The 14,094-nt window shown below is 36.5% G+C and overlaps 2 pseudogenes; one reads left to right on the top strand and one right to left on the bottom strand.

The window, feature by feature from the left end:
- The window catches only part of LOC121458671, a 37,226-nt pseudogene extending 24,886 nt beyond the window's left edge, over positions 1-12,340 (top strand).
- On the bottom strand, positions 5,307-6,421 carry LOC121459031 (annotated as a pseudogene).
- Positions 12,341-14,094: the final 1,754 nt, after the last annotated feature.

Genomic DNA, 14,094 nt, shown 5'->3' with positions numbered 1-14,094 from the left:
ATTAAACATTTCCTCTGCTTTTCAGAAAGTTCTCAGTTTTAGGTGGTCCCATCTATTAAATATTGCTATTAGTGTTCATGTTGCTGGGGTTATATATAGAAAGTGGTCTCCTGTACCAATGTGTTCAAGTGTACTTTCTACTTTCTTTTCTATGAAGTTCAATGTAGTTGGTTTTATGTTTTGATCTATTTGGACTTGAGATTTCTCCATGGAGATAGATAAACACTATACTTTCTGTTTACTCAGGTAGTATTTTATCCTTCTCAGGTCTCTAATGGAGTTAAATACTAGATAATTGTAGTTCTCTCTGTTGTTGCAAAATTGAATCAACTCAGAAACTAGCATGAAATATGTAAGGTTAAGAGATATAAAAAGTTTATTTTAGGTTGGGATAAAAAATGATTGAGGTACAACATTTGGACTTACCTAGATAGGACAGATAATAAAGTATTTTCTCTAAATTTACCAAATACAAATGGATTGTTCGTTGTTTCCTATATATATTTGTATATAGTTGTTGTATATTTTGTATATAGCTTTACTGTGTTAGTTAAATTCTTCATTTTTTATTTAGTAAGAAAGGGGGAAAGGTATGACATTTTGATCATGTTCTCATAATAAAGCTTGCCTGGAGTCAGGACACAGCTAACAACAACCTGACTGATGATTACCCTAGAGGTTTAAAGGACTTTGGCCAGGTAGGAGTCAGGATTATTAAGGCAGGCTTGAGAGAAGGTATGGGCTCTTTTCTTGTATGGAGAAATTGAAGAGGTAGTAGTCAACAGTGGCTGATCAATTGATTTTCTGATCTTTCAAGTTCTTACCCTGCTGTCTGATGCCTGAGTTTTTATTTTATTTTATTTCAGTTTAGTTTAGTTTTTCTGAGACAAGGTTTTTCAGTGGCTTTTGTTCCTGTCCGGGAACTCATTTTGTTGCCCACGCTGGCCTTGAACTCACAGAGATCTCCCTGCCTCTGCCTCCTATGTGCTGGAATTAAAGGTGTGTGCCACAACTGCCTGGTCTGAGTTTTATTTTAAATATCAATTAGATTAATGCTTCAGTAGGGATAGAGCTAATTAAGTAAGCCCTTGGAAAGTGAAGTCTCACCAGTCATTGGTGGTGCATTTCTGTGAGTTCAAGGCCAGTCTGGTCTACAAGAGCTAGTTCCAAGAAAGGCTCCAAAGCTAATGAGAAACCCTGTCCCAAGAAAGAAAACAGAAACAAAAAAACCAACCAAACACAATATGTAGCCCCATGTACCTGAGAGAGAACCACAGGATTTGGCATTCACTCTGCTGAATTTTCATCTTTCCTTGACCCATTCTTCCCTCACTTGTCCTCACTCCTCTCTTTCATTAGTCTTTTGTTTCTTCTTCTTTTTTTTACCTTGACTGCAGTGCTTCCTTCCACCATTCATCTCAGTCTCACATTTCCCCAAAATCTCTCTTCTTTGTTTACCTTTAGAATCTCATACATATCAACAAAACATAGTCTTGTTTTAATTAGGGATTCTGCTGTTGTGTTGAAATACCATGACCAAAAAGCAAAATGGGGTGAAAAGGGCTTAGTTGGCTTATACTTCCATATTGTTGTTCACTATTAAAGCATACCAGGGAAGGAACTCAAGGAGGGCAGGATTCTTGAGTCAAAATTAATGGAGATGTGATGGGGGCATGCTTCTTCCTTTCTTACCTCACATGACTTATACAGCCTCTCTTCTTATAGAACCCAGGACCAGCCCAGGGATGTCACAATGCTCAATGGGCTGAGCCCTCTGCCATTGATCAGTCTTTGAGAGAATGACTCATTTCTGAATTCCGTGGAGGCATTTTTTTTTTCCGGAGGCGCCCTAATCCCTGATGTCTCTAGGTTATTGTCAAGTAGACATGGAAAACCACCCCACATACATGGTACAACAAGTTAAATTAAGATTATATGCAGAAAACAAAACAAGCCTGGATATAGAAAACCAGTATGAGGAAAGGGGTCTCAAAAGCTGTCAAATGAGTTAAAGGACACACCACATATACACCCAGTCTTAGCAGTCCCACAAAACACCATAGTATGAACTGATAACATATATGCAAAGCATATAGCACACGCCCCTAAAGGATCACGAGTCTCTGTGAGCACTAATAACTCCTGCTTAGTTGATTCTGTGGGCTCTGTTAACCTAATGTCCTCAACCAAGGTGGGAGGCGATTGCTATGGTACTTCCTCCCCATTGCCAGCAGGGTCTCCTTAGCTCCTCTTATTGTTTGACTGCCTGTGTCTGCTCCTGCTGCTTTGAGTTCCTGAAATAGGCCAGTCTGATAACAAGTGAATGAGGTAGAATTCTATGAGAATAGCAGAATACGCTGTTCCTGCTTTCTCCTCTTCCCATTCCCAACTACCCCCTTTCAATCCAGAAAACCTATTCTAGTGCCCCTTTCAGGGAGATCGATGTATCCCTCCCTTGATCCTTTGTTGTTAGCTCTCTCTGTGTCTGTGGATTGTAGCATGAATGTCCTTTACTCTACAATCAATATTAATGTATAAGGGATTCACATCATTGTCATTTGTATTGCTGGATATTAAGGTAGGCTGAATCCTAATTTTCTGAGAAACTTTCATACTGTTTTCCAGAGTTATTGTACAATTTGCATTTCCACCAGCAATGGAAGAGTCTTTCCCTTACTCCCATATCTTCTTCAGCATAAGCAGTCACTGGTGTTTTTAATATTAGCCATTCTGACAGGTGTAAGGTGGAATTGTAGTGTCATTTTGATTTGCATTTCCCTGATGGCTAAAGATGTTGAACATTTCCTTAAGTGTCTTTTGGCCATTTGAATTTATCTATTATAAGATAATATCTTTCCTCTGCAGTAAAATTCCTATGGGGAATGCATAGAGTGTAAAATGTCTAGAATGAAGGGCAGGCAGTGGTGGCACTTGGGAGGAAGAGGCAGGTGGAGTTTGAGGCCAGACTGGTCTACAAGAGCTACTTCCAGTACACATTCCAAAGCCTCAGAGAAACCCTGTATCAAGAAAATGTCTTAAACATAATCAAACTTCAGATCCAAACAATCCCATGTGTATCTCCTATAATTTTATTTCCACTAAACCAATTTTTTTCTCTGCTTTAGATGATAATTCTCTTTGACTGTTTAAATCCTTGTCACCTTTTATGGTTTGGTCCAAATTACTGTTTTCAGTTTTTTACTCTAATAGTGGGATATAGATGGTCAGTGTCTTGCAACAATTTTTTTTTTTTTTTTGGTTTTTCGAGACAGGGTTTCTCTGTTGTTTTGGAGTCTGTCCTGGAACTAGCTCTTGTAGACCAGGCTGGTCTTGAGCTCACACAGATCCGCCTGCCTCTGCCTCCCGAGTGCTGGGATTAAAGGCGTGCGCCACCACCGCCCGGCGCAACAATTTATGAAAATTATTAAGATTCCACAAATAATCTCTCCTAATTTTTACCTTAGGGCTCAAATTTTTGTAAAAGTATTTTATATGCTGAATGATTAATATAATCACCTTTTTGTATATTTTCAGAAGAAATTTGTATTCCCCAAGAAGATAAAGTTTGCTTTACTTCAGCAAACATTTTCTCTAAAATATGTTCATTTGAATCAGCTAATAAAATTCTGTATAATGTTGAAAACATAACTTGAGTATAATTTCAATTGTAATAAATAACAAACTACTAACATCTAGTACTTTATATCCTAATTGGTTTATAATAATAAGTTTCAAGGACTAGAAATTTTCATTACATGTTTAACTGAGTTGCATTAGATAAAATAGCTTGAGTAAGAATAGAAAATCCTCGACAGTATTTTAACAAAAATAATGTCAAGTTTGGAGTAAAAGGAAGCGTCCATATCTATATCAATGTAAAATGTATAAATAAGCGGTGACTTTGTAAAATTAATTTTAATGACCTACCCTTTTATCTCATCATACATATATATATATATGTATACACACACACACACACACACACACACACACACACACATATATATATATATATATATTCCTTTATTCTTTTTAGAGCAGATTCAGTAATCTACACTTTTATCCTATCATTTCATTTAGTGCCTTTTGTAGGTGGATGTCTATTTATGAATTTATAGAGATGGCTTTGGAGTTGGACATTGGCTCTGTCCCTCTCTATAAATATAAGCATGTTGTTAAAATAAAAATTCAGAGAGTTTTTGTCTCATGTCAGGAGCATGGGATGGAAAGAAAAAAGAATTTAGAAGAATTTTCCCTTTTCTCCATATCTATTTTTGTCTGTCTTGTACATGCCATTGAAAATATATGTCTGTATATGTCTGTAGACTCAATGTTTAAGTTTAGCACAATGAACAATGAATTTTCCTGAAGTAAGTTTTGAAATTTCCAGGAAGAAGTTGGGGCCTCACAACAACAACTCAACCTGGTTGATATGATGGCATGATGATGATAGTGTTACTATCAGACCTGTTTTGTGTACCAGCTGCTCAAGATGGTTCTGACTTGCTTAGCTGAAATGGTCCACTTTTTTACAACATTCTGGACAGACCTTCTAATAGGACGCTCATAAAAACCTTACCAAATACTCAGAGACTATTTGCAATGATACTAGACAGTAATCTTGGAACTTAACCATTATTTTTTTCCCATATCAGTGTTTTAATGTTCACCTCTCTGAAAGCAACATGGTTTTTATAAAGACAAATTTGTTCTAATTTAACATGATATTTTGAACAGGAAATCTGGTTGAGCACATCAATTCCCAAACATCAACTGTGACTTTAAAGCAACAGAATATCAGATCAGGAAATCTATGGCACTTGGTGAAAAAAAAAAAAAGGAAATCCCTCCTTTGTCCCCCAGCTCCAGAAGGCAATGTGTCTCACTGGCTGTGCAAACTCTTCTCACTCAAGCCCAAGTCTCTATGTTCAGACATAGTACATCCATTACTGTGTCCTTCCAGGCTTTGGAAGTCTGACAAAACACCATTCCAGTAGCTGTGTCTCCAGGTTTTGAGTCTAGAAATGAATTTAAAGTGTGATCTGATCACAGTCAATAACTTGATCGTACTGACTTCCACATGTCATGAATATGTTCATCACAAAAGAGCAGGATGAGGTCTCTGACCAGCACTAACACTGTGATCAGTCAGGTATTACAGGGATGCACATTCTAGGTGACAGAAGTATACAGACATATTGGTAATGAACACCAATCTTATTGCACATGGTGTCTGGGTGAGCAATAAAAACACTGTGATACAGGATGAAAACTTTTTACAACTTGCTTCTTCTCAGCCCTTTTTTCTAAAGTTTCATGTAGCAGCAGTATCAGTCGACATACATGGGAGAGCTGGGAGTAGCTGGCATCTGATCCAGGATTTTACAAACATAGCATGTGACCTCAACAGTACATTCTTCATACATCAAAATAAAGGGATGATTCAGAAGCTCTTTATACTTTGGCCTTTTGGGTTCATCCTTCGTAAGGCACAAGTTGACAAAGTTGATGAAACTGGGGGAGAATTCCCTTTCTCGGAATTACTTAGTTGTGGAGGGTCTCCTTTCACTACTTGTGTTAGCTGATCAAACACACTATTCCACTTTGGTTAAGGAAATTGGCCTGTGGCCATCTTGTACAATGTGATCCCCAAAGTCCAGACATCAGAGCGAACATCATACCTTTGTCGTGATGCACTTGGGTCTATTCTTTTAGGTGCCATATACGGTCTATACCCACCATCTCTTGTCTTGGCAATGGAGTCCACAAGTTGTCCACTGATGCCGAAATCACAGAGCTTAATATTTCTGCTTTGGTCCAGAAGAATATTGGAATGTTTGATAACTCTGTGAATGATTTTCAAGTTTTCTTTTAAGTGATTTAGTGCTATCACAGTTGCTAAAGTGATTTTGCCTAAGATCTCTCCGGAATAACGTCATCTAACACACTATATACATATTTGTAAAACTTATCGAACGAGGTAGACATGAGCTCCATACAGATCCAACAGTTTCCCTCTCTGAAGAGTGCACCATAGAACTGAACAATGTATGGGCAATCACTACTCCGCATTACTACATCCAAATCCATGAGAAGTTGTTTTTGTTCTTTTTCATCCATAGTTGATCATATTCTTTTAACTGCCATTATCTGCCCACTTGGTTTGTGGATCATTCTGTTGACAGAACCATAAGCTCCTCGTCCAATTTCTCCAAGGTCTTTCAAGTCCTCTACAGTGAAATCCCAGTGTTGTTCCAGGGAGATCTTCAGTTTTCCTGATGACTAAATGCTGTGTGTTCTCAGTCTCTCTATGTGTGGGTTCTGGACTTCAGTAGTGTTAAGATGGAGAGTAAACCGTGCTGTTGATTTGACAGGTGGATTGGCAAAATTCAATTTCAGTGCTTTGCACTTACCCTGCATGCTGCTGACGGCCACAGCTCGGGGTCAGAGCCACCATTGTTTGAAGTGAGGAGCTGAGCAGCGCGGCAGCGGCCCCATCATTTTATTTTCACAGGATCCCATAGAAAGAATATCACCCCCACGACAGCTGGAAGTATTTCTTAAAGACTATATCCTCTCTCCCAACAAAGTTTGTCCTCAGGGTTAGGGACATCATTTAGGGGTTGATTATAATTGGTATAGGGTTTTGGGTTGGAGGTGAAATTTTAGAGGCTGAGAGATATCTTTGAAAAAAATGGGAAAATTGGATGGAACAATAGATTAGTGTGAGGGGCTGTAGAGATGGCTCAGCCATTAAGAGCATTGCCTGCTCTTCCAAAGGTCCTGAGTTCAATTCCCAGCAACCACATGGTGGCTCACAACCATCTGTAATGAGGTCTGATGCCCTCTTCTGGCCTGCAGGCAGACACCCAAACAGAATATTGTATACATAATAAATAAATATTTTTAAAAACCTGCTACTTCTGCTCCACACCCATAATGTTATTTCCCAGCAGAGGTGTCCCTTGCTTCTCCACTCTGTTCAACTAAAAAATAATAGATTAGTGTGAGCTTACATACACTAATAATAATAGTGACTAACAGAGTGAATACTTGTGAGTTATAATTTATCGGCAATTGCATTGATATAGAATTTTGTATATTGATATAATGTTAAATTATATTGAATGTTGTGTGCATTCATGCTTCTACCTCTGCTTAAAACATTTTATATATTGATAAATATATTTATCAAATTGCAATGTACATTTCTATGACTGATCAAGGTACTTATTCATTGGTTACATTTTAACCCATTGTCCTCATTTGTTGCACAGTTGTTTATTGTACAATATTCTAATATGAAGTCTTAGTCTTTGAGTTATATAGGTATTAAGAAATATAGATCAATAGTCATCTATATTTGTCATACATATAGTTAGAATAATCAGGTCCTTTAGATACATAAAAAACATATTTTGCATAGATAGGTAATCTTCAAAGAGCTGTAAAATATGGAATTTAAATAACTTAGGGTATTGTTGAAGTAAGACACAATTACTACTGATAGCATTGATCTTATTCCAGAGAATGTTAAGTACCAAAGACACTCGAAGCTTGTTTTCTTGTTGTCAAAACTGACCTTTGGGCAAAGACATGGTCATGTCTCAACCACTGACAAGATACATGGTATCCGAAAATGGATAAGTAAATCTGCGAAATCTTGACAAGACAGGGTAAGATGGTTTTGAAAAATTTCCTACCTCTGAAAATGGTCTGTCGGTTATTCTAGGTCTTAGCCAAGGTTGGTTGCTTCAATGTTGCACATGAGAATTTGGATGATTGCCCAGGTAGCCAGTTGTCTCTGTAATTTGTTGCACATTTTGAAAGTTGCTTGATTGAACTTTCTGCTTACTCAAGTAATATTATGTCCTTTCTCAGATCTTCGATGGGGTTGAAGACTAGATAGTTATAGTTAATTTCCTCTCATGACTTGGCCAAGTTATTTATTATACAAGACTTAAACTAGTTAGGATAGGATAATTATTGAATATATTGTTCTTATTGTATATAGTTGTGTATTGGGCTTAGAACTCTTCTTTAAACTAAAGGGGGAGGTGCTATAGGAAGCCTTACAGACGGTGGTTTCCCACCCATTGGTAGCATGGCTTCATATACAATATATGCCAATGTAGAGCATGAGTCTGGCCTCTTTTCTGTCTGGCTATGTGATTCGGTTTTGTTGTTGTTGTTGTTGTTTTAAAGATTTATTTATTTATTAAGTATACAGGCCAGAAGAGGGCACCAGATCTCATTACAGGTGGTTGTGAGCCACCATGTGGTTGCTGGGGATTGAACGCAGGACCTTTGGAAGAGCAGGCAGTGCTCTTAACCACTGAGCCATCTCTCCAGCCCTTTTTTTGGTTTTTCGAGACAGAGTTTCTCTGTGGCTTTGGAGCTTGTCCTGGAACTAGCTCTGTAGACCAGGCTGGTCTCGAACTCACAGAGATCCACCTGCCTCTGCCTCCCGATTGCTAGGATTAAAGGCGTGCACCACCATCGCCCAGCGACTGTGATTCGGTTTTTGATCTCTGTTCAAGCATAGGATTCTGATTTGTGAGTCTACCACTAAGTAAATAAACATCTATTTTTCAATTCTGAACAGGTGTTGGGTTTCTTTTATGCATCCTTCTTCAAGCATCATTAAATGTGAATCATTGCAATGACTAAATGCATTATTTCCATTGTTGACCATGAGCCAATAGTGACTGGGTTCAGAATGTACTTGACTGAATGAACAACCTCCCAGAAATGATCATGTATTTGAACAAATTTCTTTCCTTAGTGGTCTGTTTCAATTTTCTGTGGCTCTTTAGTAGGAGAAGCCTTTCTAGATAAAATTCTTCATTGTATATTATGAGTCTCAATACCCTCTAGTAATTTCCTGACATTCAAATCTACCGTGTTGTGCTTGACATTAATCAGCCAACTTTCTACTTATACTGAAATGCTTTTACCATCATTATATGCTCAATCTCTAAATCACACACCATATAGCAGAAACAGTTGTTGTTCAGTGCTCAGGAGTTAGGTAACCTACTGTTTTAATTGTTTTGTTTGCTTATCTGCGTCATTGTGTGGCTATAAATTCCTGAAAGAAAAGGGAGGCATCATTCCTGGATCTATTTGTTTTTATGTTATTGGATGATGGCCCTGGAATGCAGGTATATTTTATGTCAAGTATATGCTGCTGTGCTGAGCTTCATGCTTATCTTGAATTTTAAATTTGACAGAGTATCACTCGGATTCCTAGGATGCCATTCCATGGATTGATAACATTAATACTGCTGAGTCATTAAATATCAGCTGTATGAGCATCTTCTTGCTTGTTATGCTTGCTTTAATTTTTTTAAATCAATATGACTGTTTTATAAGTCTGCATGGATATTTACTATATAGATATCTGGTCATGAGAATGATCAAAATATAACAGAAATCCTGACCCTGGAAAAATGGAAAGTTGTAATCCCCATAAGTACTGGCAAATTTGTCCACCTCAATTGAAGATCAGCAAGAGTGCTGTATTGCTCTGCGCTCTCTGCAGCTTGGTATTGATTATTTATGACCAACATTTATATTTCTAGTGCTTTCATCTGTCCACCTGTAACTGTTTTATATAGGCAGTTCTTTTTCTACAAAATGTTATTGATATTGCAGTTTATGTTAGGGTAATTCAGGTATCAGGAAGATGAATGCGGACTAGGAGTGAAAAAAATTCTTTGTAGAAACTTCAATAAAAGCTTTTCAGTTTTTCTATGGCATTGTTTGTTTCATTGACATTTGCAATGGATACAGGGTCTTAATATGTACTTCTACCACTTCTGGACCTGATTGCATAGACTTGAAAGTCATTCATCTCAGAGACAAATATACCCACCTCTGTTTTCTGAGTTTTGTGGTTATAGGCAAAATACATCAATACACCATGTTTGTCCCTCTATTTTTTCTTTCTGTAGTCATTAATTTTCTATATAAATTTCTCATGCATACAATGTACTGTTGATCTTTTCTCTTTTTCTCTCCCTGTGAATAGATACTGCTCTTATAAAGTGGTATCCTATACAAAGGACACAGAAATAACAGAATAGATTCTCCTTTTCAATTTCCTTCTAAAGTGACTGTCTATGTCATGGAACAAGAATGGGGAACACCAGAATCATAAAACTATACTTTCAAAGAAGTATGCATTTCACTGTCATGCTTTCATTGTACACATGTGGTATATTTTTGAAGGCAGTGACCTATGATGATGTGCATATCAACTTCACTCAGGAAGAGTGGGATTTGCTGAATCCTTCCCAGAAGAATCTCTACAAAGATGTGATGCTGGAGACCTATAGGAACCTCACTACTGTAGGTAAAAATGAATTTCCTTCATGTTTCAAAATGTCGAGACAACTTTTCCTTGGTTTATGATTTTGTTCTGTAATTTGTTTTAGAGAAAGAAGAATGAGGTGAATAACACAGTCATAGTTCTGAGGTGCACTTAAGATAATAAGCTAATTGTTGCACAATTTTAAATAATATAACATAAATATTCTGATACTGTATTTTACGATACACTTGGGAAGACCTTAACACCGAAGAACATTGTCAATGTTCTAGAATACATGCAAGGTAATTTTCTTGTGCAAGTTCATAACAATTTCCCTTGAATAGTTTGTAATGTGTTCTGGAACTTTAAAACAAAAGCAACAGTGTAAATAAGCACAGCTTTAAATGCATTGATGGTTATTAAATTCTCACAAATCCATATACCTCTATTTCATGTATGTGAATTGCATGTGCAAAGACTTCATTTAAGAAAAAGTCTAGGTACCAATGCCTAAACAGATATCACCATTTGATTCATAGCACCACAAGAGCTATGTTGTAGAACTGCTGGTTCATTTGTTTCATGACAGAAAATGTATACATATTCAGTGATGATGAGTATAGCCACAAAGCTTTCTACTAATTCAGTAGCCCATGGTAAGCCTTTTATTACGCATATACTTTTGGTGACTGTGCTAAGTTTAATGAGAGCAGGTGAGTCAAGGGTCAAGGGGGGGTGGTTGTGGAGAAACCTTAATATCTATAGCACAAGTCTGTGAAAATCAAACCTTGAGGTTTCATTGTGGAAATCTTTTATTCACTATTCTTTCTTTCATATATATATATATATGTATATATATATATATATGTGTGTGTATATATCATATGTAACTCCATACACAAGTGTATGAGCATAGGGTTATGGAAAGATTTAGCATACCTCTCCTTAAGAACAATTAAGAAGAAAAACTGTAGTTCTCATGTAGAGTGTACATATTCAATTTTATCCAAAAATATAAAGTTAATTTATTTTCTACCGTCATGGCTAATACATAAATACAAAATTACTTTACAAAAAATGAGTGCTAGGTCTATGCAAATACTTCCATATGTCTAAGTTCACTTACCATATGTATAATGATTCATAGTATAGTAGAATTATGAAGCAGTAAAGTTGGTAAAGCACTCAGTGTATGCAGTTCTCTTCAAAAATGTAAAAAATATTCTAGAAGAAATATAGGTGCAGTTATAGACCAAAAGATAAACCATGGTACAATGGATTTTTATCATCACAAATATTTTTCTTGATGCAAAATGACTCCAAATGAGAGAACAAAACATGATTTTAAACAAAGTTATAAAACCTTGATATTTGATTCCTTTTTACAATTGGAAAAAATATGAAATTAATTCATATAGATATGAGGTTCATCAGTGTATTGAATGTGGTAATGCTTTTACATGTGTAAATTATCCTTGCAGGATTGAAAGAAATCAAACTGCAGAGAAGTTTTCAATATATTCTCATTGTACTAAAGCCTTGTGTTATAACATTCATCATCAAAGGAATGAAGAAACACATAGCGGAGAAAAATGCTGTGAAATTAAGCAATGTGATGAAGTCTTTTCTTATCACAATAGTTTTAAAATGCATAAAATAACACACACTGGAGAGAAACCCTATGAATGTAATCAGTGTTGTAAGGCCTTTGCTCGACCCAATAATCTTCAAATACATAAAAGAACATATACTGTGGGAAAACCCTATGAATGTAATCAGTGTAGTAAGGCCTTTGCTGAAAACAGTACTCTTCAAAGGCATAAAAGAACACATACTGGAAAGAAACCCTATGCATATAGTCAGTGTGGTAAGACCTTTGCTCAACACAGTGCTTTTTAATTGCATAAAAGAACACATATTGGAGAGAAACCCTATGAATGTAATCAGTGTGGTAAGGCCTTTGAATATCAAAATAGTCTTCTCTGGCATAAAAGACAACATGCTGGAGAGAAGGATATCCTATGAATGTTATTGGTGTGGTAAGGCCTTTGCACAACATGGTTCTCTTAAAATATATAGAAGAACACATACTTGAAAGAAACCATATGAACGAAATCAGTGTGATAAGGCCTTTGCAGACCCATGTGCTCTTAAAAGGCTTAAAAAGAAACATACTTTAGAGATACATGTAAGTGGAATCTGTGGTAAATCTTTTTTTTACAGTCATCTCCAAATACATAATATGAGCACTCCTGTAGAGAATCTTTGAAGTTAGTTTGTACATTCTTCAAAAACCTGAGAGAAAAAATCATACTGTAGTGTGACAGAACAAGGTCATTGGTTAAAAAAGAAACTGCTTTGGGCATGATAGGCAGAAAATTAGGTAGGCAGAGTATACAGAAGAGAATGCTGGAAAGAAGGGAAGAGAGATCAGATGCCATGCCACTGCTCTCCAGAGCAGACACGATGATGCAAGTCACCAGGTCAGACATGTTGAATATTTCCCGGTAAGACTGGTGCTACACAGATTAATAAATATGGGTTAAGGCAAGATGTGAGAGTTAACCAGAAGAGGCTAGATGTAATGGCCAGGCAGTGTTTATATGAATACAGTTTGTGTGTTGTTATTTTGCAGCATAAGCTAGCCAGACGGGCAGGAGCCGGATGGCAAGAATGCAGCTCACAGCTCCCTCAACAGTAGTAAAACTCTATAAGTTAATTCAGTGTTACAATGTTTTGTGCTTCATAAAGGAGTAAGGCTTTGTGTGTAATCATCTGAGAAAGCTTGTGCATATTAGCATAATTTTTTGGACCTGAAGAAAAAACTGGGAGCTTATTTTAAATTGTTCTTTAATATGTTAAGCCACATACAGTCAGTTAACCAAAATCAGTTATTGTGTGGAAAAAATACTTTGACATATAGCAAACAATGTCTTCTCTTTTCAGAGAAACACATGTGCGTTTCTCACAGAAGCATTTCTTGGTATTCATACACTTTCCAAAGAACATGATTATCTTTCGAAAAAAAGATTCTACAGAGAAGAGGAACACTGTTCTTACTTCTGGCAATACTTTGACAAATCTCATACAACGGCTTCTCCTTTCAGAGAAACTCATGTACGTTTCTAACAAAAGCATTTCATGAAATTCATACATTGTTCAAAGAACATGATTATCTTTGGAAGTAAAGGTTCCACAGAGAACAGGAACACTGTTCTCACTTCTAACTCTACTTTGACATATAGCAAACAACGGATTCGCTTTTCAGAGAAACACATGTGCGTTTCTCACAAAAGCAGTTCATCAAATTCATACACTTTCCAAAGAACATCATTATCTTTCGAAGTAAAAGTTCTACAGAGAACAGGAACACTGTTCTCACTTCTAACAATACTTTGACATATAGCAAACAACGGCTTCTCTTTTCAGAGAAACACATGTCCGTTTCTCCAAAAAGCATTTCATGTAATCCATACACTTTCAAAGAAGATGATTCTCTTTCAAAGTAAAGCATCTGCAGTGAATAGCAAAATATCTCATTTGAGAAACACGTGTGTATCTCACAAAAAGCATTTCATGAAATTCATACACTTTCAAAAGAACGTGATTATCTTTCACAGTAAACCTTCTACAGTGAAAAGGAACACTGTACTCACTTCTAACACTATTTGAAATATAGCACACAACGGCTTCTCTTTTCAGAGAAACTCATGTGCGTTTCTCACAAAAGCATTTCATGAAATCATACACTTTAAAAAAACATGATTATCTTTCGAAAT

The sequence above is a fragment of the Microtus oregoni genome, unplaced genomic scaffold, assembly GCF_018167655.1.
Source record: "Microtus oregoni isolate MIOR12 unplaced genomic scaffold, Mior012 000018F_ref0000195, whole genome shotgun sequence".
NCBI lineage: Eukaryota > Metazoa > Chordata > Mammalia > Rodentia > Cricetidae > Microtus > Microtus oregoni.
This window is presented reverse-complemented; position numbering and strand designations above follow the sequence as displayed.